We start from the raw sequence: 14977 nt of genomic DNA on the forward strand, positions 1-14977 counted from the left end.
TTCATTCACAACCTCGCAATCCAAAGGTGGGCTCCGTTCCCGGTGCGGACTCCCGCTCTGCTCCCTGCGCTCTGCTCCCAGCGCTGGCGCTCAGGCAGAGGCAATGTAGCTTAATGATTAAGCACCGCCTCTGGGCCCCTCCAGCGGCTTTGGAAGCACAGCCCGGAATGGCTTTGCCTAATAATAACCACCACCAGAGCCTGGATGCTCACTCTGCACAAGGCACCCTTCTAAGTACTTCCTAGGGGTTATCACCCTTACAGCTACCCTCCTAGGGAGTACTATTATCGTTTCTATTTCACAAGTGAGAAAGTTCAGAAATAGAGAAGTCACAGACTGGAGATCACAGAGCAAGAAAGTGGTGGGGCAGAGAGGTAATCCCAGCAGAGCGACTCTGGGTTTCCAGTTTTTAACCACTGCACCAGATCTCCTTTCAAGATGAGACATCAGGTCCCCCCAATGGGTCCCAGTTGCCGCATCTGTAAAATGGGGTGAGTGTGAGAGTTGGTGAGGTCTATATGGGGAGCACTTAGCCTAACCCACAAAAAGTGCTCAACAACTACCAGTGACAGTCATGACATTCTGCCCTTGGATTCAATCAGATTCAGCTTATACCTTCAAAACAGGGGGTAATCATGGGCATGGAGTTTAAAATCCTGGGCAGCTGAAGGGGGAAAAAAAAATAAAGATTCTTGCTGCCCTTCTTTTCACTCACAAAAAAATAACATTGATCCTTGAACATGGGGTTGAACTGCACATATCCACTTTTATAGTTCTTATAGTACAGTATTATAAATGTATTTTCTCTTTTTTATGATTTTCTCAATAACATTTTCTTTTTTCCAGCTTACTTTATTGTAAGAATACAGTATATAATACATACAACATACAAAATATATGTATGTTCTTGTTCTCAGTCAGCAATGTTTCGAGTCAACAGTAGGCTATTAGTAAAGTTTTGGGGGAGTTAAAAGTTATACTCAGATTTTCTACTGTGCAGGGGGTCAGCGACCCCAGCCCGGAGTTGTTCATGGGTCACCCGTACTGTGTATATTAAGTGCTCACTGGGGGCCAGGACTACAGTGTTTGAAGTGCTTTACGTACTTTAATGCACAACTCCACCCAACAACCTAGGAGGTCAGTATCACTACCAGCCCCACCTCAGCTCGAGCCCACGCTCTGTTCCCCAGTCCCTCTGTAGTCCTGTAGGGCAGTAACTTGACACTGTGTCCATAAGCAGGAACAATCAGCATCCACAGGAAACCTCAGTCTGCAAAATGAATAGTCACTTTCACAGACTGTTGGAAGGAGGGGGCAGGATTATTAAATGGTAATTTAATTATTCAATCAATAAATCCCATTGGTTAATAGCAGAGGTCATATTCGCGAGCAAGCACCTGCTGGTCACTCAGGGTAGGCACCTGACCTGCATCCTCTCCTTTCATCCATACAACCACTTTCTGAGCCGGTCCTCAGAAAGGAAAACTGAGCCTCTGCAAGGAGCACCTTGAACAGAAACTGGTCAAGAGCAGAGAGAGGAGGGAGAGCCAAGTGTTTCTGAGCAGAGCAAATACTCTCAAACACATGCACAATGCCCCTCAGACTACTGCCTCATCACTCAGCTTGGGTTTGCCTGGATTTTCAAACAAAATACTGGGTTTCTCGACAAGATAGACAGCTGCGATGGTGCAGGGACTCCGAGTACACCTTCTCAAAGGCAGACATCAGAAGAGAACAAAAGTGATGTCCTGATTCAGGTAATTACAAAACAAAGTGCATTAGCACAATGGCATGAAAAAGTATGAGTGCGATGCTTCTACTTTGTTTTACTAACTTCTGCAGCAGACCCAGTGGTTTGCCTATCAATTTCATCCCCTTCTCCAAGTCCCTTCCTAAACAGTACTCAAATATTTTTTTTTAATGTTTTATTTATTTCTAGGAGAGAGAGACAGCATGAGCAGGGGAGGGTCAGAGAGAGAGGGAGTGACAGACTTTGAAACAGGCTCCAGGCTCTGAGCTGGCAGTCAGCACAGAGCCCGACGCGGGGCTCGAACCCACGAACCGCGAGATCATGACCTGAGCGAAAGTCGGACGCCTAACCGACTACGCCACCCGGGCGCCCCAACAGTACTCAAATTTTATTTCTGCAGCCACTCTCCTCCCAGCAGTCGTGTGCTTCAGGTAAGGATGGTTCCAGCCTCAGCCCTGAGAATAAATCCTGATCGGCTCTTACCTGTGACTTGCCCAGGTGTGGTCACGTACCACAATGCTAGCCAATGAGATATGAGGGGAATCTGAAATATGAGGGTTATCTAGGAAAAGTTTCCTCACTTGTTAAACAGTGAGTGATAAATAGATGCCCTCTTTGTACTACCAGATACAGCCTTGTTGGGATGTGACCGCTGGAGCGGTGGCAGTCATCTTGTGGCCATGAGAGTCTGAGGACACAGGAGACAAACCGAAGATGGCAGAGTGACACAATAGAGGGCTCGCTTACAGGCACTGTGGAAGTGCTTAATTAGTCAATCAATTAAGGTGGTGCCAATCTTCGCTGCATGAGATCATAAATCTGACTGCAGGCCAATTGCATCTGGGTTTCCTACTGCAGTAGGTCCGTGGTGCTCTCAGGCCCAGGAGCACCTGAGTACTTGTTAAAAATGCAGATTCTCAAGCTAGACCTACTGAATCAGAAACTTGGTGGGGCCTGGCAATCTGTAATGAATGTAACAAGCACTCCAGAGGCTTCTGATGTCTGCTGAGGTTTGAGAACCACTGCAGAAGCACACACGTCATTTCAGAGCAAGGCCTCTGGAGTCCAGAGTCCCTGGGCCAAATCTGTCACTACTATTCTCTAGCTGTGTGACCATGGGCAAGTTATTTAAATTTAGCTGCCTCATCTGCAAAAGAGGAATAATATGAAAATTTCTCTTACAGGGTTGTCGGGAGGCCTGGATGAGTCACTTCGTGGGAAGCGCCTCCGTAGCACAGGGCCTAGCACAGGGCCGACGTTATAAAAATTACCTGTTTGCTGCTGCTTTTGTTGCTATCACTATTGTCTGCAACCAAAGGCATACCAACTGACACAACTTCCTGACAGAGCTCCTCCGAAGCTGGGTCCAGAACTCCTTTACCTTTAGGTCACACCGAGAACCCAGCTCAGAGCTCTGGGGCCTCTAGAGATGTAAGACTGTTCAGCCAGTGCAGGGGTGGGACACACAGAGGGGCTGAGGCCTTTCTCCATCACTCCTCGGACATCCTTCTTTCTGCAGATACCCTACGGACACTCTACCAGCTACCCTCCCCGGTTACTGATCCAGAATGCCCACAAGCTCTGCCCAGCCCCGGAAAGCACCCCCACCACGTGAGTCATGCCAAACACCTGGCAAGAATCCAGGGATGCCCTTCCCTCTGGGAGTTATCTGTGATTTCAAAACTGGTGGCACCAAGACTCAGAAAGCTGAAGAATGACTAACACCACCTCCAGGTAAGGTCCCAGCAGGAAGAGGCAGCCTCTTATCAGGCTTCACAGCAGGACGGGGTCGGGGCTGTGGGTGGGTGCGGCCGGGGTTCTGCATTCGCTGGCCCTACTGGCACTGTTGGCCTGGTCCCTGAAAGAGCAGTGTGGGATGCAGAAAGGGGAGGGAGTCTCGACCTCTGACCACTAACTCAGCAGCAAGAAAGCACTGGTCAGGTTTCTCGGGCTCTAGAAAGGAAACTATTACGCCGAACCTCATAAAATTGCCAATATTCACACATTCTTGACCTGCGAAAAGGTAATTTCATATGGCTCAACCTAATACAAGCCAGGGAACTCACTCAAATCACGTGGTGTCACCAGCAAGAAACTGGAATGGTGGTGGCCTCTGAGCAGGGGAGGTAACTGTGAGATCATGACCTGAGCTGAAGTCGGCCGCTTAACCGACTGAGCCACCCAGGCGCCCCGACGTGTGGTCACTTTTCAAAATTTAATGAAATTTAATAAATCAATCAACCATGCAATATCTTCCCATCTCAGAGAAAAGACAAACTTGTACTGGATCCTACAAGATCAGCAAGCCTGTCGCTTCTCTGCCCTCGTCCCCTGTTCTGGCCACTTGGGCCTCCTTGTGAGCTCCTCAATCTTACCAGGCCCATGTCTCGGGGCCTTTACACTGGCCACTCCCTCTGCCTTGATACCCCCTCTGCTGACACTGCCTCACCTTCAGGCCTGTACTCAAGGCACTTCCCGGGGAGGCCATCTCTGGCCATCCTGTCTAAAGCCTCAACACCCTCCACCACCCTAATACTTCACAGTCCCTTTCCCTGCTTAATTTCTTCTGCTTAGCACTTACTACTGTCTGATGCGGTATACATCGTCCTTAATTCTCTTGTTTACTGTCTGAACCCCCCACTCGAACAAGGAGAGCCCCAGGAGGGGAGAAGCTTGTCTGTCTTGCTCACTGATGCATCCCCAGTTCCTAGAGGAGTGCTCAGCTCAGTGAACACCCGCTGAATGAGTAAGCTGAAAAATCAGATGCAGAGTAGCTACTTGGGGTTTGCCACCCGCAGATCCCACACGTGCAGGTCTACACTGGAAACACGGGAAAATCAAGCTAAGTTGGTGACAGTGCTCCTAGTGGTTTCTCCACACTGGACTCACCTCAGAGCCTTTGAAAGAAAAACAAAGGGCAAAGCCGAAGAGGATGCTGGGGGCAGGGGTTTGAGGCAGGCGCTCTCCTCCTCCCTTGCCCATAAACCCAGTGCGTGGTATAGAGAGCACGGGGCACCGGAGAGAAGAACTAATCCTGAGCTGGGACAAGCGCCAGCCTCTGACAGGATCAGAACCAGAGCAGGTTCACATCAACCATCTCTACCCACCTCGGAGGCGACCACGAGGCAGACAAAGGTGTCTCCTCTTCCTGCCATTTCCACACAAGGATTCAGGCTATGTGAGAGTCCCCAAAAGACCAAATGCGACCGGGGCTTCCACTCACGCGTCGTTAAGGAGTTCTAACTGCGGGCTTGAGGAGGAATACCATCAGGTCCGAGGCACCGTCTGTCTGTCACAAGCTGCATCTTGCCCCTTTCCCTGTGTTGTCAGAACTGAAAGGGGCTACCTTCCCTGCCCCCCTGCTGCAGTGCTAGAGGCAAACCAAATGCTGCATTCTGGTTCCATGTGGGGCCTTCACAGGGACCCATCAAAGGAAGGATCGGGTGCATGTCTGTCTTGAGGAGAGGATTGGGGGAGGATCTGAGGCCTCCAGTTGCAACACGTCTTTGGAAAAAATGTGGGAGGGGCCCCACGGTCAAGGTGCTGGAGGTAGACATCTCTCAGAGAAGCAGGGCCTCTGGGAGCTGACTCACAGGGCCCGTGCCACTGCGGCCGGCACTCAAAGCAGCCAGGGAAGTGTGTGGCACTGGAATCTTCCAGAGTCCTCACTGCTCCTGGACATTGCTTTACCTAAGGGGCTTCCAAAGCCAACCCTGACTCCTGTAATGAAAACACCAACAAGAAAACCAAAAATCCCTGTTTTTATTATAAAAGTAGACTGGGCAGGGGCAGGGAACTCCCTCAACACCTACACTTGAGCTCGAAACACCAATTCTGAGTGACTTTGGATGTCCTTGTTTCTAACTTTTCAGGATGAGACATTTCAAACATACAAAGGTGAAAAGAGAATATAATAATCCCCCATTGGCCGGCTTCAGCAGTTATCAACTCGTGGCCAATCTCACTTCATCTCTTCATTCCCCCGTATACCTGGTCCCCATCTACTCTCGGCCTGTCTATATTATTTTGAACCAAATACTGGACACCTTAACAGTTCACAGGTATTTCAGAATGTACATTTAAAGACAAGGATTTTTTTCTTAAGCAGGGCCACAGTATCATTATCACAACCAAAAAAAAAACCAAAATAATAAATAAGAATTCCTTAATAATACCGAATATCCAATTGGCATTTGTTAATTTAGAAAAAGGGGGAGTGCTGGGGCGCCTGGGTGGCTTAGTTGGTTAAGCGTCCGACTTTCGCTTAGGTCATGATCTCGCGGTTCGTGGTTCGAGCCCCGCGTCGGGCTCTGTGCTGACTGCCAGCTCAGAGCCTGGAGCCTGTTTCAGTCTGTGACTCCCTCTCTCTGACCCTCCCCTGCTCATGCTGTCTCTCTCTCTCTCTCCTAGAAATAAATAAAAACATTAAAAAAAAAAAAGAAAAAGAAAAAGGGGGAGTGCAGGTTCCAGAATCATAGGAAAACCTCGTGCCCAGAGTGGTGTTCAAGCCTCCAGGCACAAAGTGGCCTGGGACCTGATTCAGGCTGTCCCAGACGGGAGAAGAGAGACCACACATAGAGTGGAGGGGCTGGAACTAGTCAGAATGGTCCTGCTTGCCCACCCCGTGCATCCATCTGTCTATCCGCAAGAGATGGCACAGTAAATATTTAAGAGCCTGGACTCTGGAGCCAGTGGCTTAGGTTTGAATCCTGGCTTTGACACTCACCAGCTTCAGGACCTGCACTTCTCAGGACCTGCTTCCTTATCTGGGAAAGGGGGATGATAACAGTACCTACCCCATGGAGTGTTTTGAGGCTTAAATGAGAAATTACAATAAGAGCACTCAGAGCAGGGCCTTTATACATGATGAGAGCTTGGTGAATGCTGACTAGGAGTATTACTTCAGCCAACAGACACTTACTGAGCATCTTTGACATGCCAGGCACCATCTAGCAGCAGGAGAGGAGAGTGGTGGAGAGGTTAAAGCCCTCATGAGTCACCACCTGGGGACAGGGACTGGCACCAAGCCACTACCTGGGGACATGAGCAAACTGAGAATCTCCAGTACCTGCGTGTTTGGGTAGGGGGTCCAGATTCATCTTGCCCCTGAGATGGGGAACCCTGAACCAGGACAGTAATCAGAAGTCCAGAACGACTCTCATGGATGAAAGAGGGAACTAGTGCGGCATCGCTCCTCCCATCCTCACCAAGCCCCCATTCAGCAATGCCACTTTGGATCAGAGTAAAGGCAAGATTCACGTGCCGGGTAAGTGCGGCTGTTGCTGAGCTCATCAGAGGATGCCACACAGCTCCCACAGAGGGCCACAGCTTCGGGGGACAGAGTCTGAGGCAGTAAGAGAGAAGAGGCTTTGAGGAGCCTGAAATTAAGTCCTCCATTAAGAGCAACCTCGGGCTGCACGTAGCCCAGTTCCAGGAAAAGCTTCAGCTGAAGCCACCCTCAAGACCACCCTCGGATCAGCCAATCAAAAGAAATGTGTAACATTCCTGTGGTCTGAGTCAGGGCTGGGAACTGCAGGTAGTTACTCTGTACAAACTAGCCAATCACTCACTGCTTGCCTAAACCCCACGTAGGCCCTTTGAGCTCACCTTATAATTGGTCATTTTCAAAGGATTCTCAAAGGTCATGATTGGGTCCTGCCAAAAGTAATGGACGCCTCATGGATACTGAATGGTGAAAACTATAACCATGGGTACTGTACAATTATAATTGGTGCTCATGTGATGATGCAAAACGTACAACGTGTGCACTGTAACACCCCCATCCCTTACCCCATAAAAACCCTGCTCACCATTGTTTGGGGCTTCGCTTTGCTGCTGCTGCGCTGGTAGACGGGTGAGCCCCTGCTCTAGCTTGTAATAAAGACCCTTATGTACTTGCATCGGTGACTGGCTCCTTGGAGGTCTCAGGGGACTCACGATTCGGGCACAACATTTGGGGGCTCGTCCGGGATTCCCCAAGGCCCCCCCCCCCCCGGACCCCCGAACCAGAGGGTCATCCAGCTTGTTAGAATCTTTCTCTGTTGTGTTTATCTGTGTAACTCTCGTCTCGAGACAAATCTGTATTAGGCGACCAAAGGTGGTTAAGGCGGACGCACTGGGGGGCCACGGTCACGGGAGACCCGGAAGACGTTCCAGGCTCCTTCTGTATTGGAGGGGAAGAAGTGTCCAGTGGACTGCCCCTAACCTGTATTCTGTATCAGAGGGAAGAAGTGTCCAGCGGACTGCCCCTAACCTGTATTCTGTATCAGAGGGGAAGAAGTGTCCAGTGGACTGTCCCTAACCTGTATTCTGTATCAGAGGGGAAGAAGTGTCCAGTGGACTGCCCCTAACCTGTATTCTGTATCACAGGGGAAGAAGTGTCCAGTGGACTGTCCCTAACCTGTATTCTGTATCAGAGGGGAAGAAGTGTCCAGTGGACTGTCCCTAACCTGTATTCTGTATCAGAGGGGAAGAAGTGCCAGTGGACTGCTCCTAACCTGTATTCTGTACTGATTCAAAGGGACAAGGCAGGTTGTGCCCACAATCCAACCGAAAGCCTTCGTCTCTCAGTTTCAGTTTCTTTTCTGTGGCGCCACCGTCCTAGTTTCGGTTTTGTTTCCCTGCACAGCGAACTTTGTTATCTGTCTCTCTGTGTGTGTCTGTGGCTGTCGGTTGCGTCTGTTGGACTTTTATTACTGGGCGACTGAGACTGATGAGATGGGACAGACACCCTCTACACCCCTAGACCTGTTGCTCGCTCATTTCAAGGAAGTTAGAGCTCAAGCGCACAATCTCTCCGTAGAAATAAAAAGGGAAAGTTTCAGACTCTTTGCACCTCGGAATGGCCAGGCCTGAACGTCGGTTGGCCTCCAGAGGGAACCTTTAACTGGGATACCATCCGCCGAGTAGAACAGCAGGTCTCTCGGCCCCGCACGGGCCACCCGAACCAGGTTCCATACATTGTAGCCTGGGCCGACTTGGTGGATGATCTCCCTCCATGGCTTAAACATTTTTTACCTCTCCAGGTGCTGCCTCCTCTGCATTGGCCCCTGTTTTAGTTACTTCCGAGAAACGGGTGCTGCCCCGAAAGGCTAACTCTCAACAATCTGAATCTAAACCCTCGGCTTCTCTTTACCCCATTTTTCAGGAAAAGACGGAGGAAGAGTTGATTTTTCCACCCCCATACCAATCCCCTTTACAGGCCCCGTCAACGAGACAGCAGCCCCACCACAGCTACCAAAAGAGCCACCAGCTGGCCCCTCGGCTCTGGCCATGGGACCGAATCGAGACCCCGCCCCGGGGACAAGGAGCCGCCACGGCATGACCCCGGAAGGACCTGACTCCACTGTCCTCCCTCTGAGGGCCACGGGCCCCCTGATGCCCAAGGCAATCAGCCACACCACTATTGGCCATTTGCCACTAGTGATCTCTATAACTGGAGATCTCAGAATGCTCCCTTTTCTAGGAATCCTAGATCCCTCATTAATTTGTTAGAAACTGTCCTTTTTACTCACCAACCCACCTGGGATGACTGTCAGCAATTGTTCCAGGTTCTCTTCACCACCGAGGAATGAGAATGCATCCAAAGTGAGGCCAGGAACCAATTTCTGGTTGGACCCCCACTGGGGTCCCCACAATGGACCAAGCGCGTATTGGCGCGCACTTCCCCCTCACCCACCCAAATTGGGACTACAACACAGCAGAAGGTAAGGAGCGCCTCCTAGGGTACCGCCAGGCTCTGTTGGAAGGTCTCAGGGCTGCAGCTCGCAAACCCACTAATATGGCTAAAGTTTATAATGTTAGTCAGGGTTCCGAGGAAAGTCCTGCAGCCTTCCTCAAAAGGATAATGGAAGCCTTTCGCCAGTACACTCCCATGGACCCGGAAGCCGAATCCAGTAAATCAGCAGTAGCCATGGCTTTCATTAACCAAGCGGCTCCCGATATCCGCCACAAGCTTCAAAAGTTAGAAAGACCCGGAGAAAAGAGTCTCCAAGATTTAGTGGTGGTGGCAGAGGGGGTATATAATAACAGGGAAAGTGCAGAAGATAAACAAATTAGGACTGAAAAGAGGCAGAACAGGGACCTGGCAAAGATACTGCTGGCTGCCACAGCAGATCCAGACGACCAAAGACACCATCTCAAGCAACTGGCCTCCCTAGAACACGGTAAGGAAGAAATCAAATGAAATGGGAGAAAAACCCGCGTGGGCCGCAATCAATGTGCAGAGAGGAGGGACACTGGGTCAAGGATTGTCCCAATAAAAAACCAAGATCTAAGGCTCCTATCCTAGTGATGGGAGAAGACAGTGACTAGAGGGGACAGGGTTCGGTGCCCCTCCCCAAGCCCAGGGTAACCTTACAAGTGGAGGGGAAATCTACAGACTTCCTGGTCGATGCAGGGCCCCAGCATTCTGTGTTCCTACAGCCCAGGGGCCCACTGTCAGCCAAAAGGTCATGGGTCCAAGGAGCGACCAGAGTCAAGCAATATCCATGGACTACCCGAAGAACTGTGGATTTGGGCATGGGTCGGGTATCCCACTCATTTATGGTCATCCCAGAATGCCCATACCCCCTTCTGGGCTGTGATTTGTTGACAAAGCTGGGGGCACAAATCCATTTCTCCCCTGAAGGGACAAAAGTGTTAGACCAGACAGGACAACCCATACACGTCCTTACTGTAGGGCTGGCAGACAAATATCGCCTACATGAAGAACCTTGGCCAACGATACAGGACATGCAGTCCTGGTTACAGAGGTTCCCAACAGCATGGGCTGAAACAGGTGGCATGGGATTGGCCAAGCATCGGGCCCCAATCCTTGTCGAACTCAAACCAGGAAACTAACTGGTCAGAGTCCGACAAGACCCCATGACCCTAGAAGCCAAAAGAGGGATAACTCATTAGGCGATTACTGGACTTAGGGGTGTTACGGCCTTGCCAATCGGCCTGTAACACACCCCTGTTGCCAGTTCGTAAGCCCCACTCTAATGATTATTGGCCCATCCAAGACCTAAGAGAAGTCAACAAGCGGGTAATGGACATCCACCCAACGGTGCCCAACCCCTATACCCTGTTGAGCTCTATTCCACCTAGCCACATCTGGTACACAGTCCTGGACCTAAAAGATGCCTTTTTCAGCCTCCCACTAGCTCCCAAGAGCCAAGACCTCTTTGCTTTCGAGTGGCACGACCCTGACAAAGGAATCAACGGACAGCTAACATGGACCAGACTTCCCCGGGGGTTCAAGAACTCCCCCACCATCTTTGACGAAGCCCTACACGAGGACTTGGGTGAGTTCCGCTCCCAACACCCCCCAACTGACTCTTTTGCAGTACGTGGATGATCTGCTTATTGCAGCTGAGAGTCGAGACACCTGCTTGACTGGCACTGAGAGGTTGCTGCAAACCCTGGAGGACCTAGGATACCGGGCCTCAGGTAAAAAGGCCCAGATCTGTAAAGAAGTCCAATACTTAGTCTATATCCTCAAGGGAGGTAAGCGATGGCTGTCACAGGCGAGAAAAGAGACTGTCCTAAGAATCCCTACCCCTAGGAACGCCAGACAAGTGCGGGAATTCCTAGGATCAGCCGGTTTCTGTAGACTCTGGATTCCTGGGTTCGCTGAGATAGCCCGATCTCTGTATGGGGCCACCAAAGGGTAGCCTAACTTCACCTGGACTGAGGAACATCAGAGGGCTTTTGAGACTCTAAAACAGGCCCTCCTGTCAGCACCCGCTTTGGGCCTACCAGACTAAGCCTACGGACTAAGCCGTTTCATCTGTTTATAGATGAACACAGAGGGATAGCCAAGGGTGTCCTGACCCAGCGCTTAGGCCCATGGGGCCGCCCCGTGGCCTACTTATCAAAGAAGCTTGACCCAGTGGCTGCAGGATGGCCCCCATGCCTCCGCATGATAGCGGCAGTAGCTCTTCTGGTTAAGGATGCAGACAAATTGACACCAGGACAAGAGTTAACTATCACTACTCCCCACGCCATCGAGGGAGTCTTAAAACAACCACCAGACCGATGGATCAGCAATGCCCGCATGACACACTATCAGACTTTGTTGCTTAAACCTACCAGAATCATATTCCAGGCCCCCACAGCCCTAAACCCAGCCACACTGCTGCCGGATCCAGACTTAGAAGCACCCTTACACTAGACTGTGCCGAGATCCTGGCACAAGATCCTGGCTCTGATCTGAGGGACACTCCACTTCCAGATGCAGAAGTTACCTGGTTCACGTATGGCAGCAGCTTCGTGCAGGAGGGACAAAGGTATGCAGGGGCGGCAATAGTGTCAATGGAGAAAACTATTTGGGCAGAGCCTTTGCCCACTGGCACTTCGGCACAGAAGGCCGAGCTCATAGCCCTAACCAAAGCCTTGACTCTGGGAAAAGACAAAAAATTAAATATATATACAGACAGCAGGTATGCTTTCGCTACTGCACAGGTCCATGGGGCCATATACAGAGAAAGAGGACTGCTCACAGCTGAGGGAAAAACTACCAAAAACAAAGAAGAAATCCTGGCCTTACTAAAAGCTTTATGGCTCCCCAAAAAGCTGGCTATTATTCACTGCCCAGGTCACCAAAAGGATAATAATCCGATCTCTAAGGGCAACCACCTAGCAGATGAAGCAGCCAAACAAGCTGCTCTCAGGGCCAATCATACCCTGGCCGTCACCCTAGTTGACCCTGGAGACCCTACTCTCCCTAAAGTCCCCGAATATAGCAAAGAAGATTTACAATGGATCAAAAAGCTGCCTATGACCCAATACCTAGAAGGATGGTATAGATCAGCAGATGACAAGCTCATCCTCCCTGAAGATCTAGGGATGAGAGCCCTAACCAAGATACACCATGCCTCCCATATGGGAATCAAAAGAATGCAAGATTTAGCTCATCGTGCTAAGATAAAAATCAGGGATGCTAATTCTAAGATTGAACAGACTGTGGCCAATTGCAAGGCATGCCAACTCACTAAGGCCATGAATAATCCTAACAACCCCGGAACCCGCCTGAGGGGAAGACGACCTAGAGCCTACTGGGAGACAGACTTCACTAGGTAAAATTTGGACTATATGGGTACAAATATCTACTAGTATTTATAGATACTTTTTCAGGATGGACAGAAGCATTCCCAACTGAGCATGAGACTGCCCAGATTGTGGTCAAGAAACTCCTAGAAGACATCTTCCCCAGGTATGGCTTTCCTCAGATGATAGGGTCAGACAATGGACCTGCATTTGTGTCCAAGGTAAGTCAGAGTTTATCCAAAGTCCTGGGGATTGATTGGAAATTACATTGTGCGTACAGACCCCAGAGTTCAGGACAGGTAGAAAGAATGAATAGAACCCTAAAAGAGACCTTAACTAAATTGACCTTGGAGACTGACAGAGACTGGATGGTTCTTCTTCCCTTTGTACGCTATAGGGTGCACAATTCTCCATACCAGATGGGATTAACTCCTTTTGAAATCATGTTTGGGATGGCCCCTCCCATTATTCCCAATCTCCAAGCACAGGTGATTAATGAGTTTGAAGATCAGCGCCTACTGAATGACTTAAAAAAGATCCAGTGGGCCCATAAACATGTTTGGCCTAAATTGCATGCCCTCTATGAAACAGGTCCACCACCGGAGCCGCATCGCTTCCACCCCAGTGACTGGGTCTACGTTAAGAGACACCGCCAAACAAACTTAGAGCCCAGGTGGAAAGGCCCATACACCGTGCTTCTTACAACCCCGGCGGCCCTGAAAGTTGACGGAGTCACCACATGGATTCACTACACCCACGCCGGGCCCGCCGACCCGTTTGCAATCAAAGAGGGCTACCTGGCTCCAAACCCTCAATGGAAGGCCACAAAAAAACCCGAAAACCCACTCAAGCTCAAGCTGCGCCACTCCTGATTTTTACTGCTCTACTAACTGTATGTAGATCCAGTCTCAGCCCCCATCTCCCCAACCCTCATCAGCCTACCACCACCAAATGGCTTTTGCGAGGACCCCTAACAACACCTAGGGACTTGGGACGGACAGTTCAAGAACTAACGTTAACTGGACCAGCGTCTGTTACATTCCCTACCTTTCACCTAGATCTGTGCACTCTAAGTGCTGGTGTCTGGCCCAGGGGAGATGAACGAAGCCCCAAGGGCTTTACTTCTTGTGGTACTACTTTTGGGTGTGGAAATGACTGTCAGAGCCAGAATCTAAGACAACAGACCTCTTATGTGTGCCCTGGAACTGGTAACGTTGACACCTGTGCCTCCTGGGGATGTGAAACTATCGCTCCATGGGTCAAACAACCCAATAACGATTTAATTACTCTTGTTCGGACCAATAACAAAACTAGTCCATTTAACAGAAACCCAATCTCTATTCAACTCACTCCTAGAGGAAAAACAGAAAACTGGTTAGTAGCAAAGATGTGGGGCATTTGACTCTGCCTCTCTGGTAAAGACATAGGCTTCCTATTCTCTATTCAAAAGCAACTAGTACTCCCGCCTCCAGTGGCAATGCGGCCTGCAGCCCCATCAGCTGCAAATCATAAATCGAGAACCACCCCAGGTGTGCCTGCCCATACTCAGACTGCACCAAGCCTCGGTGCTACTAATTCTCCCTGGGTGGCCTACCAACCAAGCCCCCGCCCCCCAAACCATGGCCAATAATCTACTCTGTTCTAAACCTTACTTACAGCTTTTTAAATTCCACAAATCTCACCAAAACAGACTGCTGGCTTTGTTTAGATCCACAACCACCTTTCTATGTTGGGTGGGCAATTTCTGGGCAGGTGTCCTATGACACAGAAGGCCACTGTTGCTGGGGACAGCATCCCGTTTTAACTTTACAGGAAGTAAGCGGTTCAGGCCTTTGTCTTAGGAAATGGAGGAACTCTTACTACCTTCTCACGCTTCAGTCATTTATGTAATCAGACCATGACTGTTACAGGGTCATCCTACCTTAGAGCCCCTAATGGAACATGGTTCGCATGTACTTCTGGCCTTACTCCTTGCCTCCACCCTCAAATATTAGATAATAACACTTTGTGAGTCCTAGTCACCCTCTTTCCACAAGTGTATTACCTACCTGCATCTATATTTTCGTTCTTTGAGATCCAACCTGAACATGAGTACTCTCGAGCCAAGCGAGACTTCAGGGTGTCGGCTGCCCTCCTAACCCTTATAGTTGGAACAGGAATAGCGGTTGGGGTCGGAACTGGCACAGCTGCTCTAAT

General features: G+C 50.0%; 1 protein-coding gene and 1 pseudogene across 2 annotated transcripts in view; one reads left to right on the top strand and one right to left on the bottom strand.

Annotated features, from left to right (window-relative positions):
* Window positions 1-14977, bottom strand: part of SIPA1L3 (signal induced proliferation associated 1 like 3) — a 249248-nt gene that overhangs the window by 225622 nt on the left and 8649 nt on the right. The gene's annotated exons all lie outside the window — the stretch shown is intronic.
* On the top strand, window positions 7458-13653 carry LOC120220632 (annotated as a pseudogene).

Source organism: Hyaena hyaena, unplaced genomic scaffold, assembly GCF_003009895.1.
Source record: "Hyaena hyaena isolate Hyena2069 unplaced genomic scaffold, ASM300989v1 scaffold_721, whole genome shotgun sequence".
NCBI classification, from domain to species: Eukaryota; Metazoa; Chordata; class Mammalia; order Carnivora; family Hyaenidae; genus Hyaena; species Hyaena hyaena.